The sequence below is a fragment of the Natrix helvetica genome (genome assembly GCF_964273705.1).
Source record: "Natrix helvetica genome assembly, chromosome: 1".
Classification (NCBI taxonomy): Eukaryota; Metazoa; Chordata; class Lepidosauria; order Squamata; family Natricidae; genus Natrix; species Natrix helvetica.
In genome coordinates this window covers 158,743,560-158,762,585 of record NC_138548.1, presented here as the reverse complement: position 1 = coordinate 158,762,585, position 19,026 = coordinate 158,743,560, and the positions used below count along the sequence as shown (strand labels likewise).

Here is a 19,026-nt window from a genome sequence, read left to right as displayed (position 1 = left end):
CAACAGTAATCAGAGCCAGACCCCATGCAAACGTTGCTGCTGAATTGAAAGCTTTAATAAGATTGAAGACAAGCATTATTAAGTGCTTTGCACATAATCCTTTAACTTAATTCAATTAATTTAAATTATAACATTATCTCCAATCAATTTTGTCTGTTGATCTGGCCCTTCCCATTTCTTCTTTCTTTCTGAATGCAGCCCCAAGTAACATGTTCAAACCCTTGGCTCGGAAAATGTTATACATTGTGCAGTAAAGGAAAAAAGATTTTGGACCATGGGTCATCAAATTTCCACCAGTTTTGAAATAAGTTAGTTAGGTAGTTGGGTTTTTAAAAAACAAATCTTATCTTAGAAGAATGAAGATGTTGTTCTTGGTAAACATCTACTCATCCCATCTTCTGACTGGGGCAATTGTCATAATAATACCATTATCAGTATAGCAATGTGAATTGAGTTGATAATAACAGTAATAAAGTCTCATTAAACAAAAGTTACTCAGAGAAGATCTGTCCATTTCCCCCATTCTGCCAGAGACCTTCTAAATCAGGCCCCTGGGCCTGAAGTGTTACGTGCTGGCCACGCCCACACTCAGTGTAGCGAGGGGGGGTCATGATATGTCACATGACGCTGCTGTGATGATGCGAGTTTGACACCCCTGTTCCAAATAAAAGCTGGGTACAAACACCTTCGGGATCCTCTTAAAGGATCCACTGCTCTTTCCTAACAGAATGTGGGGTCATGGGTGTTTTGAGATTTTCACATTGAAAACCGCTCTTCCCATTATAATGGCTTGCTTGCTACCCACTCCTGCCCTGAGAGAGATGGAGATCAGCAGCTGCAGGAACCCTTCCAATATCACTATAATTCACTGACATATGGGCATATTAGTAAAGTTTACAAACTGCAGATTACTCATAAAATGCATAGAAATAGATGATGAATGAAGCGGACACCTTTTGTCATTTAATGGTTTTAATTTATTACTCTGCCATTAGCTGATTAAAAAAGAGGTTTAGCAAAAGAAATGGAACTTGAATATCCACCATTCCTTTCTAAAAGCTAAATCAAATTTCAACAGGGCAAACACTTTGTTTCAAAATAAATAAATAGATGCTTTTTGTTAACTCGATGACGAATTTTATTTTCTGTAAATAAATTATTATTTTAGCAGACAAAATCAAGCTATAAAGTGATGCAGGGGCTAAGTGAATCTAATATTTAACCTACATGTCAATACTGTAATGAAATTCAATTCAATTGAATATTGTTAAATATTTGAACAATCCCAGTTTAAAGATTCAGTGAGAAATTAACCATCTTATGTATGCTTAACCTCTAGTAAACATAATTTTTACAACACTTTGGTGTTTCTAAATTTAATTAGATATTTTTGGGGGGGAGGTGCATAGCTGTTTTGGGGAATATTTGGGAGTTCATGGCTCTTTTTTGGTAATAGACTCTTGTATCATCTATGTTATAGATGTTGGATAGCTATTTGTCTGAAACGGTATAGGGTTTCCTGCCTAGGCAGGGGGTTGGACTAGAAGACCTCCAAGGTCCCTTCCAACTCTATTGTATTGTATTGTATTGTATTGTATTGTATTGTATTGTATTGTATTGTATTGTATTGTATTGTATTGTATTATATTGTATGTTGGCAGCAAAAAGCCTGGATTTTGGTGGCATAGTCTGCAGACAAAAAACCAAAAATGAGAGTAGGAGTAGGGGGCATTTAGAAGACAAGCTCTTATTGTTCCCATCTTTAATATCACACCTCCCCCCCCCAAAAAAAAATCTAAGTGAACAAAAGAAAGCTAACCCCACCCTTTTGTCCGCATTAGCAGCAGGAGACAAGTCCTTTTAAATCATAATGGTGAAGTTTTCCTCAGCTCAGCAGCTCCACAGAAGCTTTCTTAGCAACAATAAAGAGGTGGCTTGCCATTGTCTACTTCTGAGACCCCCCCCCCACACCTCCCAGTTTTCCAGTCTGACCTACACTCCCTATATAAGGGGCCCAAACCTACTTAGCTACTTGTGAATGAAATTCTGATCAATGGAATTGATCAGTTTGGTATCTGGGACCAGATGAATGCCTCATAACTGCAGAAGAGAAGCAGAGGGCAATCTACATATGGGGCAATCAAGTTGAAGACACTGGTGGTTTGTTGCAAATTTTTACTACTGTATAATGTTATGGCCATTCTGTTTATTGTCTTGTGTCTTCTTCGGGAGCTGAAGGGAGGGAGATCCACTGCCCATTGTTATAAATCATACGTGAGTAAAGGGAAAGCGTGTTTCAGTTTAATAAGAGGCATCGAGTACATGTGAGAGAAAAAAACAGCATTAGCGAAAGAAAGACAGTGATTAATATATTAACAATTGCTCATCACTGTGTTTATATTCTTTTGGAAAACTATTTACCAAGTTGGCTGATGATCCCGTCTGTCTTTTCTTTAAGGATTGGAAGGGACAAATCATCTCTAATGGCACATTTATTTGAATTGGGATTTTATACCCTTATAGCTATTTTCATATTGCTAGAAAAAAGCAAAACAAAACAAAACAAAAAACCACTTATTCAGTGTGGGGTATAGAAATAGCAACAATCAATCAATGCTAAAAGCCCTGAAATTTCAACATTAATATTCTTTGGATGATAGAAATGCAAGCTTGACAGCATCACATCTCCTATAGAGACAAACATCTGTTTGAGGGAAGTTGTTACACATTTCTTGTGCTTTCACTATATTCTAAGTGCCCTCTACTGCCAGAAACTAGCATGGCAGAAGCAATCTCTATCATCTATCTATCTATCTATCTATCTATCTATCTATCTATCTATCTATCTATCTATCTATCTATCTATCATCTATCTATCATCTATCTATCTATCTATCTATCTATCTATCTATCTATCTATCTATCTATCTATCTATCTATCTATCTATCTATAACAGATGCTATAACTATTTTAAAAAATAATTGGAGACTTTGATGCTATAGCTTTGCACATATATAAATTTAATATAGTTTGGACTGTTCGTACATGTGTATACACACACACAAGTACACACGCCCACAACAGGAAAACAATGGAAACTATAATAAAGATAACACATATTTAATTCTACATATTCTAACAGCAGCCAGGATTATATATGCACAACACTGGAAAAATATAGAAACCCCTACAGATGATATATAATCAAAACAATTACGGAATGTGCAGAAATAGATAGGTTAAACCTAAAAATAAAAGAAAAAGAAGATTAGGAATATTTTATAACATGGAAACTTTTCTACAAATGGTTAGTTGTCAGATATAGAGGTTAGATGAGTGGATTTATGTGACATATGGACTACATGAGAAACAAAAACTGATTAGTAAATATTTTGATGGTTATATAATTGATATCATAATGGAAGACAGTATACTTTTCATTAACGATTGATATTATCGCATATATGTTTATATGTACATGATTATGATGTTTATATTTTAACACTTTGGACACCTAGAAAATACACTGTTCAATATAGCAATGAAATTTGTGATATAAAAAAATAAAAATATTTATACCCCCCCCCCCCCCAAAAAAAAGGAAAACAATGGGCAATCCTTTTATTGGGGAAGAAAGGTGGGACATCACATCAGCAATGGAAGAACAAGGTCCAGACTGATTACCTTGCATGTTTTGCTGATGTGTTTCAATTTTGACATGATTTTCTTATGCCAGCTTAAACTCAAGATGACCCAAGTAGAAGATAGCAGCAGTTTAAAGTTTCATTGCAGCTATGCCCCAAGTCCATCAGGCTTTATGGTAGAAGACATGAAGAAACGTCCACCTTTCTTCTCTTCTCTTTCCTTTTCATTTCCCTGCCCTATTCCACCATTCTTTACAACAATCAAATGAGAGCAGAACAATTTGCCATACCTAGTTTTCCCTAATTGGCTAGAGGAAGCCTATGCATATATCCCCTTACCTGATGACCATAGAGGCCATCTTCCCTCCCTAGTCTTTGGAAAGATGATCTTCTCTGTTGTGGATGGTTAGCAAGATTGCAAATCAGCCTTGCCTCCATTCATTCATATGTCTAGAGTGTGGCCAGAGCATGCAAGGAGGACCACTTCACTGGATCCCTAAGATAGGCACTGTTGTGTGGTTGGTGTGTGAGCCAAACAGTAGAATTTCATCAGTAGAATCTCATTAAAGACTTCCATGCTTGTGTAACATGCTCTCTCTCCCCCGCCCCCAACCCACAGACATCACTTCTTCTTTTTAATGCTTTTAAATCAAAGCTGACTCTTGGTGACTACCTGCATAAAGACTCTGAAGTTTTCTTGGCAAGATTTTGGGGGGGGGGCAGTTTGCCTTTGCCTTGGACCTCCTAAGGCTGAGAGTGGCCCATAGCCACTAAGGTAACTTTCATTCCCAAGGGAAGGCAAGGACTCACCATCTCGTGGTTCCTAGCCTGGTGACTTTAACCATTACTACATCAAACTGGCTTTCATATAATGGTCAGCGGACACTTACAGCCCTTCAGCCTCTTTATATTCTGAGGAGCACACTGAGAAGTAGACAGCAGCTGACAGTGCAGAGATTTTCAGTATGTGACTGTCTTTTATACGGTTGTATTACAACACGAAAATGCAGCATCCAGCCAGGAGAGAAGCAGCAGCCAGAAAGTACTTTGCTTTAGTTTGTGATGTGCTGTAGCATGTGCATGTATAAATGTACCAAAATGGAACACATGGGCTTGGCATATGCTCCACTTTTTGCTGCCTTTTATTTAAAAATAAAATAAAAACACATAACCATTGAACACAATGAGGCCTGTACCCAATGAATGGGGCACACATTTTATCATAAAATAAACTTCAACCCCCTTGTTCATGCCTGCTAGGAACTGGGGCTACATGTACGGAACCTTCCTTAAAACACAACAATCATTGCATCCCCCCCCCGCCCCAATCTTCCAGGGATGTGCCATCAGTATATGTAGTTCCGGCTTTCAAAAAGAGAACTGTGCTATAGCCACAATAATATGATTACCATATTTTTTGGAATATAAGACACACTGGAGTAGAAAACGCACCAAGACTTTTGGAGAGGTAAAGCTTTTGCACTCTGCAAACCTCCCAAACCCTCTGCACGCCTCATTTTTTGTGAAAAACAGGGCATGCAGAAAGTTTGAGAGGCCTGCAAAATGCTCCTGGGGCCTGGGGGGGGGGGGCAAAAAAGAGCTCTTTTCTGCAAAAACAGGCCCATTTTTTTCCAAAGAAAAGTCATGCATAGCCTTTAGGAGGCTTGTAGAGTGCTCCTGGGGGCTGCGGGGGGCAAAAACAAGCACCAAACGGCCCAATTTCTGCTCATTTTTGCCCTCCCCAGCCCCCAGGAGCACTTTGCAGGCCTCCCAAACCCTCTGCATGTTCATTTTTGTGAAGGGTGCAGGGTTTCGGGAGACCAAAAATGCTGTATTCAGTGTATAAGATGCACCCAGATTTTCACCCTCTTTTTGGGGGGGAAAAAGGTGCATCTTATGCTTCGAACAATATGGTAGGCAGATTTGAACATGGTTTCAGATTGTTTGCTCCCTTTTCTTGTTTTTCCTCTTCTCTGTACCATCTTCTGCCTCACCTTTTTCCCCTCCATGCAAATGCATCAAGTTTGGAAATTCAAACAACATTTGAGGACACAAACTGCTTGCCCCACTTTCAACACAGGGTCCTTGTAGTTAAGCAACCATCAGAAGAACAGTTGGACTTCTTAAACAGAATACACAGACTTCAATGGGAGTATGAGTTTGTCCTAATGCGTTCCTGGATGGACTGATTAATCCCAACTATATTGGAACATCTGGTATTAATCGGCTCATCCAAGAACAACACTAAAGGCAATACTTCATTTCCTCCATGGAACCTTATTCCCAGAATCCAGAAGAATAAGATTTTGGTATCATCTAAGGTTTCCTACTTACTTCATTGGTGTTTAGTTTTGAGACCTTGTAACCTTTTTTTTTAGTAAACATCTACGGAACAACACTTCTGGAACCATATGATTTGACTGCACTGTCTACTCCCCCATTCCTTTCCCAACTTCATGCCAATTATTTCAATTTGTTCTCCTTACAATGAAGTTGTACTGATGATATAGGTGCTAAGCTTTTTCAGTAACCGTATTATCTTAGTAGACCTTATGTACTATCGTTGTCTGGAATTTGGTGACAAATCGATCTTTAGCCATCTCTCATAACTCACAGGTGGAATCACATCAGTAAGCAGAATTCACTTTAAAGTGAATTAGGGACACAAAGTTTCAAAACATTTATAGCCCCTGGAAATTATGCTCTTTTGTAAAGAAGAAATACAGTTAGCAATGTTCCAACTGTAAACATTATATAGCTGACTCATGAATACAATATGCAAATAATAAGTAATATGGAGATGATCTTACTTATCTCCCTGGTTAATGGTTCCTTGGACTGTAATTATACAACCTATTTAATGACTATGTTTCTGTTCATTCCCTGGTCCTGCTTACTTACCTAGTATGGTGGCTGGTGTGGTTAGGATGCTGGTTGGACAAGCAGCAATCTCACATTCAAGACCCAAGTGCTGCCGTGGGGCGGGGTGAGCTCCCATCCTTCACTCCAGTTCCTGCTGGGGACATGAAAGCAGCTCTCACCTGTGGTCTTCCAGGTGACAGTGATGTCACCAGCCAATCCTTGCAACTCGGAAGCACCTGGAGGCCATTGATATGAGTGCAAACTTACTTGCTTGCTTTAATTGAATTGTATTTCTTAGTTCTGACATAACTAGCAAAATGCAAACACAAAAGCAAAATCTGAAAATTTTCAGGAAAGGACCGTGGGGACAATTTAAAAAGGACTTCTAACACAGATTTAGAGAAGCTAATCCTTACCTAATGAAATCTTAAAATATTAAGGCATTAAAAGTCAACAAATCTGTATCCAGTAAGCAACTGGCAGCTAGTGTAGATCTTTTAATGCAGCTATCATATGTTCCTGAGTCTTCTACTAGTTAACAGCTCAACTATCACATTTTGTACAAGTTTCACCTTCCAGATACTTCGTGAAGATGTTTTTCAAGGATTAGAGCAATGAAGAGCTTATTGCTGTAGTTGAAACAGGATGTTAAGCTTTACCAAAACTGGCTCGGGAAGCAATTGAGTTCATGCACCAAACATAATTTTGAGGAGGCTCCCTTCACTATAGGCCTCAGCTCTGAATCCAATAACAGCTGAGGATCAAGGAACACTTCCAACCTATAAACTGAATCTTTTGGGGGAGAAGGAATGTAACCCCATCCAAAGCAGGTTATAGATCGATACTTGGATCCAGTTTCCTATTTAGCAGTCTCCTATTTTATTCTGGGTTTCTCTTTTAATTTCAGCTTGCACTTTCTTATCTATTCATTGTTGATTTTCAAGTTTCAAGTTGATTGTTTCCCTGGAACTGAATTGCAAGGAATGCTAAAAAATCCTTACATATGATATTCCCTAGCAATATCTTCTGGACATGGCCCAACAACAAGGACTAGAAACATTGCCTCCAGTAGTCAATACTGTCTAGAAGGATGCATATGTTCATTACCAACAAGAAATCTAGGAAAATAGTAAGGTCTTATCCCCTCATCCAGTATTCAGCATAAAATATCCTGCAAGGCAATTTAAACAGTATCTGAATAACATCTCAGCTGAAAGCCTTATTGAAATTGGATCCCAAACACTCCAGTTTTTCAGGCATGCCTGAAACTGCCAAATTACCCCTTTCTTTTTCTTCGGAAATGGAATATTTAAAATTGGCCTATAATTGTACACCCAGAAATGGAATATTTGAGAGTGGCATGTAATTCAGGAGAAGGGAAGATTCATTCATTAAAGTTCTGAATAGTTTTGGAATGGATGGCCATAACAAATTTTAAAACATACAAACAGACCTTTTTTAAGGCACCTCCTTCCAAGAGGCATTGATCGCCTACCTTAGCCATGAGTCACTTCCATCCTGGCTGATTTGAGCAGGTCCAAGGTACCAACCACAAAAGATGCAGCCCTCATCTGAACACGCACGCTCTTCACATTCTTGAGATCTACACATTGCAAAGAATCCAAAATAGTAGAATGAGAAGATGCGGAGATTGACCTGCCTGAACTCTGGAATTCAAGCCAAGACAGTTGTGAATGACTTCATCCACAAAAAGCTATACAATGTATTCATAGCACGCAACCAATTAGTCTGTCTTCCTCCTTCCAACATTTTGGCAGAGAAAACGCCACACAGCATGGTGGTGTCAGCCTCTTCTGTGAGGGTGCAATGGAGGTAGAAAAGCTAAGTACTTCTGGCTGCACCCTTTGCTATAGACTAGGAGTTTATGTGGACCTTCAGGTAGGTTCTGTCTTATGCGATTTGGTTTGCTCTGTGAATTCCTTCAATTACACTTTAGTTATATCCCATCAGGACCAGGTCCATCATTTTCAGTTCCCTAGTAAACCAAAGAGCTGATCTGACTTGACAAAAGGAAAGAGATACTTAGAAACAGTATTGTCAATCACCTGAGTCATATTCAATAAATTAACTAATGGGAATGGGAACAAAATTTCGAAAGAGTATTCAGGGATATTTTTTGGCTCCATCAGGTATCTGGATTCAATCATTTTATACCATTATATACCATGCATCAGTCTAAAATTTACTAGGAAACGTATCTACCACAAAGGAGGACTTTTCCATCTCTAACTAATCAACTCCACCAAATAGAAAATGAAATCCATGTTGCATTCGTAGGACTAGATACCAAACAGAACATGTCCATGGCCATCATGGAAAAGAAACACTCATTGCTGAGCAAGCATTCCGCACAGTAGATGCTACAGTCATCAGGATGAGGGTCAGTCCAATACCACACGCAAGATCATCCAAACTTCTTCAGGAACAGAAGGAGTGAAGTGGGCAGTTCAGTAATAGTATGCTACACTGTTCTGGCCATCCGACCTTAGCAGCAGGTGCTCACAATTGTCAGGCTGCTGTAGGAAGCATTCGTGCAGCAAGATGAACTTTCATGGCCACTCCACTTCCCCACCCTCTGGTTCTATCCTGCTGTAGCACAGTACAGCCTGGCAGAAAAATCTGGAAGAGATTAACACGCCGGTGTTCTGTCAGCAGGTCTTGGTGACACATGCCAGGTCAGCATTTTCATCCAAGATGAAATCGTGAATAATAAATGCTTTACCAGCAACTGGTTTAGCAATGAAAAACAGGACGTTCTGAATGGAGGAGGCACCATTGCAGTCACCTTGACTTTTTTTTGTGGGTTTGTGTGTGCCTCTCTTCCTCAACCATGCCCCCCACCCACCACACTATCCCTGCCCTTTCAATGATAGCTCCACTGTTTATTTCCAGGCCCTTCTTTACCCCATTTTCTGGAAGAATCTCTTCATACATACTTAGCCATTACAGATGAGTAGTGCTGATTTTGGGCTCATGCTCTCCTCCCTGGAGAGTGACAGGTCCATAAAGTTATCAGAGTAGGGTACCCTCAGCACAAAGACTTTTGTAATGGCTAACAAGAAGCCTGCTTGACAGTAACTCTGTTGCTGGGATCCCCCTTGGAGGCAATGTTTTGGTCTGAAGGCAGAGTTGCTTTAAGCAACATGACCCATTGTTATTGTTGTTAGTTGCGAAGTCGTGTCCGACCCATCGCAACCCCATGGACAACATTCCTCCAGGCCTTCTTGTCCTCTACCATCCTCTGGAATCCATTTAAGCTCACGCCTACTGCTTCAGTGACTCCATCCAGACACCTCATTCTCTGTCGTCCCCTTCTTCTTTTGCCCTCAGTCTTTCCCAGCATTAGACTCTTCTCCAGTGAGTCCATACATGATCATACATCCTTTATTATAAAGGACAGTCCTTTGTTCAGGGAAAGCTGCCCTTTAGATGCATTTAATTTATTTTTTTTTATTTTCTTGGACATTCCTTTGCAATGCAAAATGGTAAACATAAACATTTTTAATCCTTCTGAATTGGTTTCAAATTTGAACTTGTTTTCAGGAGCATCCTTTATTTTTTTCTTGGGGGGAAAAAGGATCCCTGTATTTAAGTCTAACATCAAGGAAAGAGGTGTGCTCCTCAGACAAAGATCTTAGTTAGGGACCCACAATCCAAGACCTAATCCTTCCAGGAAGCTGCTTTCCACAGAAAGCCAGCAAGCAGGGACCCTGATGGTGCAGCACAGGTTCACTCCCTCTAGATATCTACCTGGGCCAAGCAATGATTTTCTTTGCATCCTCTCCTTCCAAGGAAAAAACGCTCGCCTGCAACAAATGAAGAGCAAGCCAACTGCATGTGAAGTATCTAAGCTGTGTTGTCCTTTCTCCTTATGCAACCATTCTAACGCTTTTCCCTCCTTCTCTCGCTAAGGTTGATTATCCCTGGACTTAAAATACAACCATGGGGAGGGAGGTGTAGGGGGGGAGGGGGGTGAAAAGTGGAATAGGTTGCCACTTCCTGCCTTTCCACTCTTCTGAAGTCCATTTCAGTGGCTCTGTGCTGGTTACCTAGGAAACCACCGTAGAATGGAAGAGGGACTGGATTGCTTCTCCTTCGCAGCGATTGTTAGAGTTGTCAGCAGTTTGGAATGGTGGATCTTTTCATACGATTGTGTGGAAGCGTGTGTGCGTCTGTGTGCATGTATGGATTTGGTAAATCAAAGGCTCGCCACCCGCTTTTTGCAAGATGAAATAAAGGCTCGCGTAAAGCAGCACGGCCCTAAAAAACAAAAGCAAGCTTATAAAAGAGGAGGAACTGGCTTGTTATGTCATGCCAATGCCATTCTCCGTGCTAGCGCAGCATCGTTGGCAGGAATGTGTTTTATCAAGCATGGTTTAAATGATTTGAACAACTGGAATATCCTCTTCTCTCTTGGGAAGGTTTCTTCAATTATTCGGCCCTGGGAAAGCCATTTAAAAGGAAGATTGCCCTTCGATGCGTTTTGCTCACAAATAACATTATTTGTGTTCTGAAAAATTAATGAACACGCATTGTTTGTTTAAGGGAGGAAATGAACCCCATCACTTCATTTTTACTGTAGTTATTAGGTTTGTGATCACTGTACTTAATTGATCTCCCTTCCATTTTCCTCCCCTCCCTCCTTCCTTCCCCCCTCTCTTCTTTTTACGATTTAGTAAAGAATACCATAAAGAAACAGGAATTGCAGAGGGTCAAATCTGTACATTGAGTTTGATATTTATATTGAATGAGGTTTTTTTTCCCCACTGACAATAAAAGAAAAACTTTATCGTAAAGCTTCGGAAGGTAAACAAATTTAAGTATTTTTAACTCATCTCTCCTCAGGTAAATTTACAGCAATAAAAAAGCAAAAGAAAGCAAAAATGACAACTTAATATTAGCAAATACAAGCTTGTCCTATAATACCATTTAGAAGCACAGTCTAAATAGCCAAATATCTTAGCTAATAAGCAAAGAAAAAGGAAATAGTTACCTAACACTGATATGACATTTCTAAGGTTCAGGTGAGTAGGTGAAGTTTTCATGTGGAAAATTTATTCAGGCCATTTCTAATTCAGATTGTGAGATTGGCAAAAAGACAAAAGAATTTAGCAAGAAAATTGATGTGCCTTTTAAAAAATGTTTCTCTAGATTAACTTTTTCTGATAGTATTTTTTCAAAGCCTTGTAACATCCAAATAATGTATTTTTATGAATTCTTTTCTTAACATACGGAAGAAAAAGTTATTTTCTGAAGACTTTTTTTTTCATTAAAAAGAATGTAAATGTAAAAAAAAAACATGTTTATTTTAGGCAGCATTGTTATTATTTTTTGTTAATTACTATTTAAGCCTTAGTTGTTGTCAGCTCTTTGAGGAAGGTCAGGTCAAAAAACAGACCCAGTGGGGATTCTGGAATGTTCTTTATTGTTATTAATTACCACATGAGAATCTTGAAGGCGTTTGAGAATTTCTCTCTGCCCCATCTTATACCAAATAAAATCAAGGCAGGGTAATTTTGAGGGCTTTTTTTCTCATATTTTCCTCTGTCTCAGGATTAATCTTTTTTTGAAACTGCCTATTTAATAGTTCGATCATTCTTTCTTCATTCCCAAGCCCAAGCCTACATTCTTTCAATTGTATGGTATTCAATGTTAAGGAGATATAATGTTGTTTCAGTTGGATTTTTATTTCATTAATTCTTATGCTGCTGAAGATTCCAATTTCTGAAAACTTGAATGTACCTTGAAGAAGCACTTACAGTGTAAAGAATAATTGTAAACCATGAATCTATAAATAAGCATCATTCAGTGCATTGGAACAGAAAATGTTGAATATGTGCAAGCCAGTTTTGAGAAATGTTTTTTAAAATTTATAATCCACTCTTTATGTTCACGGCTTTCCTAAGTGGCATGTTTTACAGTACAATGCTACACTCTGCTATTAATTGTGGAGAAAGAAAGGCTAAAACAGACAAGTGTGCTAAGCATATGTACTTAGGAATTATTTCCGTGTTTGCCAAAAGCTGCCCACAAAAGATTGGTTTTAAAGTTCAAAGATATGTTGAAATGACTGCTGCTGAGGTCTAAGTGGAGAGGAATGGTATTGCACAGAATAGAGGCTATTATATGTGCTTCATTGTGTAGTAGTTCTTAGAAGAAGTGAATATTAGTATATTTATTTATTTATTTTATTTATTTCTTAGATTTTTAGACCTCCCCTCTCCCAGAAAGGGACTCGGGGCGGTATATAAGGACTGAGACTTCCTTTATACAAACCATGGGTGTAAATTAAAACGTATGTACTGAGTTCAGAAGTATCTAGGCAGCTGAGATAAATGGTGCAAAATTTTGCAAAGCAGGTTCCAGATTTCTGTGCAGCGGCATTTTGTGCTTCCATTTTGTGCCTCTTTTCAGAGGCAGCTGCAACATAAATTATATTTCTATAATGTAGTCTGGAAGTGAATACATAAGTGTTATAGCTGGTCACTGAGGAGACAGAGGCAGGAATCGTTTAACGCGTTTATTGTTTCACAGAACTGACAGGAACCAAAGAACTAAAGCCGTCTGACAGCTATTTATACAACTGGCTGTCAGACGGCGAACCAATAGAAACAAGGCATTTCTCCCGCCGGCTGGCCGGCGCGCCTGAGCCAATCAGAGGGCTTCTCCTCTCGCTCACCCTCTGCTGGCCAGGCCCGTCGGTATACAACAATAAGTGTGGTTTAAGTTGCTTTCAATATGGCCAGGACAAACAAATTAAGTTCCTAAACAGCCCTTCTCACCCCTACCACCACTAGAACTTCTCCAAATAAAGATTAGCTCAAGACTATCCTCGGGGACCAGTTCTTCAAAGACAAAGAAGGGCCGAGGTAGTGCAGTGATTAGAGTGCAGTACTGCAGGCTACTTCAGCTGACTGCTAGCTGTAGTTCAGCAGTTCAAATCTCACCAGCCTCAAGGTTGACTCAGCCCTCCATCCTTCCGAGGTGGGCAAAATGAGGACCCAGATTGTTGGGGTCAATAGGCTGACTATGTAAACCACTTAGAGGGGGCTGTAAAAGCACTATGAAGCAGTTTATAAGTGCTATTGCTATAAATGCTTTACTTGTCTACTGGAAGTGTACAGTGGAAATATAAATATAATGTAATAACAAATTGATGTAATATGAATGAGACCTTTCCAATATTTGCAGTAGAAGGATGGCATCTGATTTTGATTCCAAAGCTAAGAGGTAGAAATCCAGTTTTTCTTCAAACTTTAAGTCTTAAATAAATAAAAGTGCAACTTAATAGTAGAAACCAGCTCGTGACAGAGTGACTCTTCCTTCCTTAAGCATCTATGGAGTAAGGAGGAACAAGAGGGAACAAAGGATAAAACATGAGTCATGACTTATGACATCACAATACAAATCCCATTATTTGCATCTGAGGATGTGATATGCAAGAGTAGAATTTGTATTGTGACATCACTGCACAGTCACCATTACTCTGTTATGCTCATACAGGCTAGGACCTCTGCAACTGGCCCCTTATCTGTTGTGTATTGTATCAAATGGCTTAACTATTTGATGGGATCTTCCCCCCACCATTCTCACTTGCATGACTGAACATCAGATGTGCAGTACAAATGTATATATTGAAGCTTCTCCCTATTTAGCAATGTTCAGCAACATCAATCTATATATAGTAACTCATATGCATTTCAGTAAAGTACATTAACGTAAGTATTATTGCAGTACATAAATATTCCATATATGCAAATACATAGCTATCATTAATATTCTCCAACACCTTCCACTATGTTGCTTTTCATTAACTTAGCACCACCCAATTACCACAGGGAAAATAGACCACAGCTTGATTTGCTTAGCACAGAATTACACAAATGAACATAAAGTAATGAATGTTCCCTACTGGTTCAAAGTTAATACTGTTGACTTCACCAGTGGCCAAGCCCCCTCTATTCATTATAAATTTCCCCATAAAAGTATTCCCCCCAAAAAAAATATTTGTATGCAACTGAAAAGCTCTTCCACCTACTCGTGATTGAAATAAATCATCTTTGAAGGTTTTGCCTTTTGAGAATATTTCTACATTCATGACTACTCTGTAGGAAGACATCTGCATTTTGATATTATTGGATCCCAAAATATTACTGGCTGTTCTGGAGTTGTAGTGCTATGGCACCTTGGCAAAAGAATCTGCTTGTATACTGAAGACCCAAGATCAATCCCTGGAATAGGAGAAAAAAATGTTGTAAAATTCAGAAGAGCCACTGTCATTTACTGTCATTGGGGCTACATTGCAGCGCTAGCACTTACGGACTGCAAAATACTGGATGTGAACAGCAGCAAAAAGATTCATAAAACTACAACTTCCTGCTGCTATCCTGCAGTCATTTTCACTGCTGCATTCCAGATGTGCTAAATAATCAGAGATCTAAACGTACACTTTTATTCAACTTATTCTGAATTTTACTGAACATACAGAGATTTTTTTATGCTCCCAAGCCCCATAATTTCATTAATTGTCCGTTAAATCAGTGGCAAAGCATTTCCAGGCTTGGAGATAGCAGCATCATTCCATCATGACTTTTCCTTAAATATTAGCTAAAACCATTCACAAGGAATCACATTCCAGGACATTCTGACAATCTCCTCCAAACTTCTTCAGAAATCCCATATGGAAATGTCAAAATTTGATTAGCTCTAAGACAAGATTATCAAAGACACATGCAACATTTAAAGTTACATTAACAATTTTAATTATCTGCTTTATTATTAATTTGATTCCAAATTACTGATACTATTTGGGGGAATACCATCTAACTGACTTATGGTTTAAGCCTGTGATGGAGAACCTATGGCACGCATGCCACAGGTGGCATGCAGAGCCCTCTCTGTGGGCAAGTCAACTGTCACCCCAGCTCAGCTCTACTGCGCATGCATGCGCCTCCCATCGACCAGCCGATTTTTGGGTCTCTGCCATGCATGCATGGGGGGACGGGGTGCATGCAGAAGTCACATGACATGCTCCGGGGGAGCGGTAGGGGGGTCGTGTGCACAAGTGCAGGGGTGGGGCACACAGGGGGGGTCATATGCGCATTGCATTATGGGTGCAGGCACTGGTGCGTGCTGTCGCACACGTGCACACTTTCAGCACACGACAACAAAAAGGTCAGCCATCACTGGTTTAAGCAATGCACTGGCCATCTCTCTACCATATTCTAAATTTACAGTTTTCTACTCTCCTCAGTTTAATGCAGAATTGAATATATGATATGCAACTGACATTTTCCTTTACAAAAATTCTGTACAGTAATGGAGGATTTTGAAACTGGATTTGTCCACCTAACTAAGGAACTCAGTGCTTATCCAATTTATTGTAAGCTGAGCCAAGCATCCCAGATAATAGTGAGACTGACAGAAAGTAAATCTTTACCTTTATGTGGGGTTTTTCCCCACTATAGGCTACATTCAAAAGAATTGTAGTCATTCTATTCATATGTCTCCTCTTCAGTTCTTCCTATCCATCCCTTGAAGAGGGATTTTCATCTGAGGCCAGAAACAAAAAGTAGCAATTTTCTTTCTAGCTGCAATTTTAGTCTTTTTCTCACACATTCTCCAAAATGGATACAGTATGGTACATTTGCCATTAAAGCAATCAATGAAGTTGGATTTAGATTAATCAGAACTACACAACCCAGCCATAGCAGTCTTCCTCTAGGTGCTGATGGCATCTAGGTGCACTGCAATCTGGTTTTATTTCCATCATTTCCAGATACCTTGACTAGAGGATAAATTGTGGAAATAGAAACTAAACATTATATGTTGAGAGTTTTAAAGCGACTGAAGTATATGTCTACCTCCTCCTCTGTCTCCATTTGTAAATTTGTCTCTATATACAATATCTTATATAATAGATTTTTATATATCTGTATGTGAATAATATGCTACATAAAATGTAACCTATATTTATTCCCTGTCCATGGTTTGTTTTTAAATGCTTATCCTCTCATACACACTCCTATGCAAATACAAACGCATTAACAGTGTCCTGCCCATCAGCTAAATATTTTTCAGGATAGCTTTCACTACATTTGACAAATAATCCTTTTTTTTAATACAGAATACAATTATCACAGGGTCAAACTGAAGCAAATACTTCTCATACTACAATGATTGTATATCTATAAGCATTTTCAAACAAAGAAAAGAAGAAAAACATTCTGAGTTCTGCTGAAAATTTTTTACAGTCTAAAAAAATCTATTTGTAAATATATGGAATGATATGTTTCTTTTCAAATGTGTGTGTGTGTGTGTGCTGGACTTGTACCACATTCATTTTATCAGTATCATTGTTAAAAATAAAACTTTGTTGTTGTTTTTTAATTTCAGAGTTCTAAAATAAATTCCTTCTATGCATTCATTCCACTTCATTTAACGGCACAGCATGAAGGGACTGGGAAACAGCACAAAGGTTGTTTTGTCTTTTGCTGAGAGTGTTTTGAAATTAAATCACTGGAAGCAAGAGAGAGAGAGAGAGAGAGAGAAAGACATCAGGAGTTTGCTTAGACCCCAAACCATCAGAACTGTACCTCTTAAGCCTGTTAAGATATAAACTGGCGCATGTCCTTCAAAACAATCTCTCCAGTAATTTCACAGGTGTCCCTGAATCTCCTCTTCTTGTGATTCATTGCCGACACAAGCACAACTGTCTATTGAGAAGACAACTTTTCAAGTTCCATGGTGATCCCTCTTCTGAGATCACGCAACTCAAAACGTTAGTCCTAACGAATGTCACAGACCTTGTAATTGATGGCACTCGCTCATAAATCTGTGTGGAACTTCAAGAATGCAGCCCAAATGCTTTTCTTTCCTGCATGGTGATAAACCACTGCCGTCTGCGCAAGCACTAAAAATAGTTCTCTGTAGATCTTGCAAGATTCGGGGGGGGGGGAGGGGGGGGAAATCAATGTCAGAAAAGGTAATGCGGAGGCTATACTAATTTAATTAAATCTATCTATGGTATTTATCTAAACATTTTTTTGATTTTTCTCATTAATTGATCAGTTCTCATTGCATGCTTTATCAATGATTTTTTTCCCAACGATGTCAGGGGCCCAGTACATTGAAACTGAGGAAACCTCAAATATTGAAATAAATCTAGCGATTCAGAGTATTTTTATTACCCTGAATGAAAAATGGTGATGCATTTAATCATGTCAAATACTGAATCACACTGTACCTATAGTGATTGGGGACTGCAAATCATAGCTTGCTTCCATTCCTAGTTTGTGATCATGGCTAAAATGGGCTCTAAAACATAATTTAATGCTAAGAATGATTAAGTTTCACATTTTTTGCAGACTTAAACAGTAATACTGAAATATAAAGGGATAGCGATTAAGGGAAGGAAGTATGGACACGGTGAGAGGTGAATCAGAAAGACAGGACAGGACAAAAATTTGTTTAATTTTGATAATTGCGACATTTGGTGACAGCATTATTTGGGATAGATGTTCAGACTTTTTTTCTTCCCCCATTAACCATACTTCGGGGGGGGGAGGGGATTCTCTATGAAATTAGCTCTGGTGCTATTTATGCAGCCCAATCACATCCATATCTAGGCCACTATACAGTATGAAGAAAAAATTTAGAGGAAACATGACAGGTTGACTCTCGAATGGCCAACTAGTTTAAGGGTAGCAGAGGAGAAACTCCCTGAGAAAAATCTAAGATACTTTCTTACAGAAAATACTCTCTGAATGGAAAGCAACGCATGCCAATCGTTCTTTGAGGCTAAAAGAAATCTAAAGCGTGAATTGTTTAAAATGTAATTGCTTGTCTTACCTTTGAGTTTCCAGAAAGGCATGTTTCCAGCAGTCGTCGTTTTTTTTTTGACAGCCTTAGTTTCTCTTCCACCTCTAGACCGTGATCCCAGTTCTGTCATAGCCTTGAGATGATCTCTAATACAGAGAAATATTCTGATTGAATCCTTACCTAGATGCTCATTTCACCCCACACTTGCTGACCTTTTTTTAAAAAAGTGTTTTCTTTTTTTCTATCTTCCATTATTTTCATGCATTGGATTGGAACAATTGTCAACATACAGGTATTTCATCACTGTCCACTTGCCCTTGACATGGAAGGTCAGCTTTGCAGTTGTGGATGCCAAAATAACAGGTACTGTATCTTTAAATATTTGGGGCCGACAAATACTTTGCAAAAGCTAGATTTGGAAATCCCATTTCACATGGATGGTGCCACGTGGACTCTCGCAGCTTAACTACCTGACAACCCTTTTTCTCAAGGCCTGACAGCTCTTCTCAATACAAATGTATGCTTTACATACATATTTTATTATCGCACACAGCATGCAAGTAGCACACTCGGTGAGTCCTTGTGTTTGCAACGGTGCAGCATTACGGAATCTTGCATTACTCTTATACAATAAATTCATTTGCTGGAGAATATAGCCATATATATTGTAGATGTAGA

At 38.9% G+C, this 19,026-nt stretch overlaps 1 long non-coding RNA gene across 1 annotated transcript in view; it reads right to left on the bottom strand.

Moving 5' to 3' along the window:
* Positions 1 to 13,411: 13,411 nt before the first annotated feature.
* The window catches only part of LOC309385468, a 48,380-nt gene continuing 42,765 nt past the window's right edge, over positions 13,412 to 19,026 (bottom strand). Inside the window, exons 2-4 of the long non-coding RNA XR_014174229.1 lie at positions 18,379 to 18,494; positions 14,567 to 14,759; positions 13,412 to 13,863 (exon numbers count right to left, since the gene is read on the bottom strand). This is a non-coding gene — a long non-coding RNA (uncharacterized lncRNA). The remainder of the gene's footprint in view (positions 13,864 to 14,566; positions 14,760 to 18,378; positions 18,495 to 19,026) is intronic.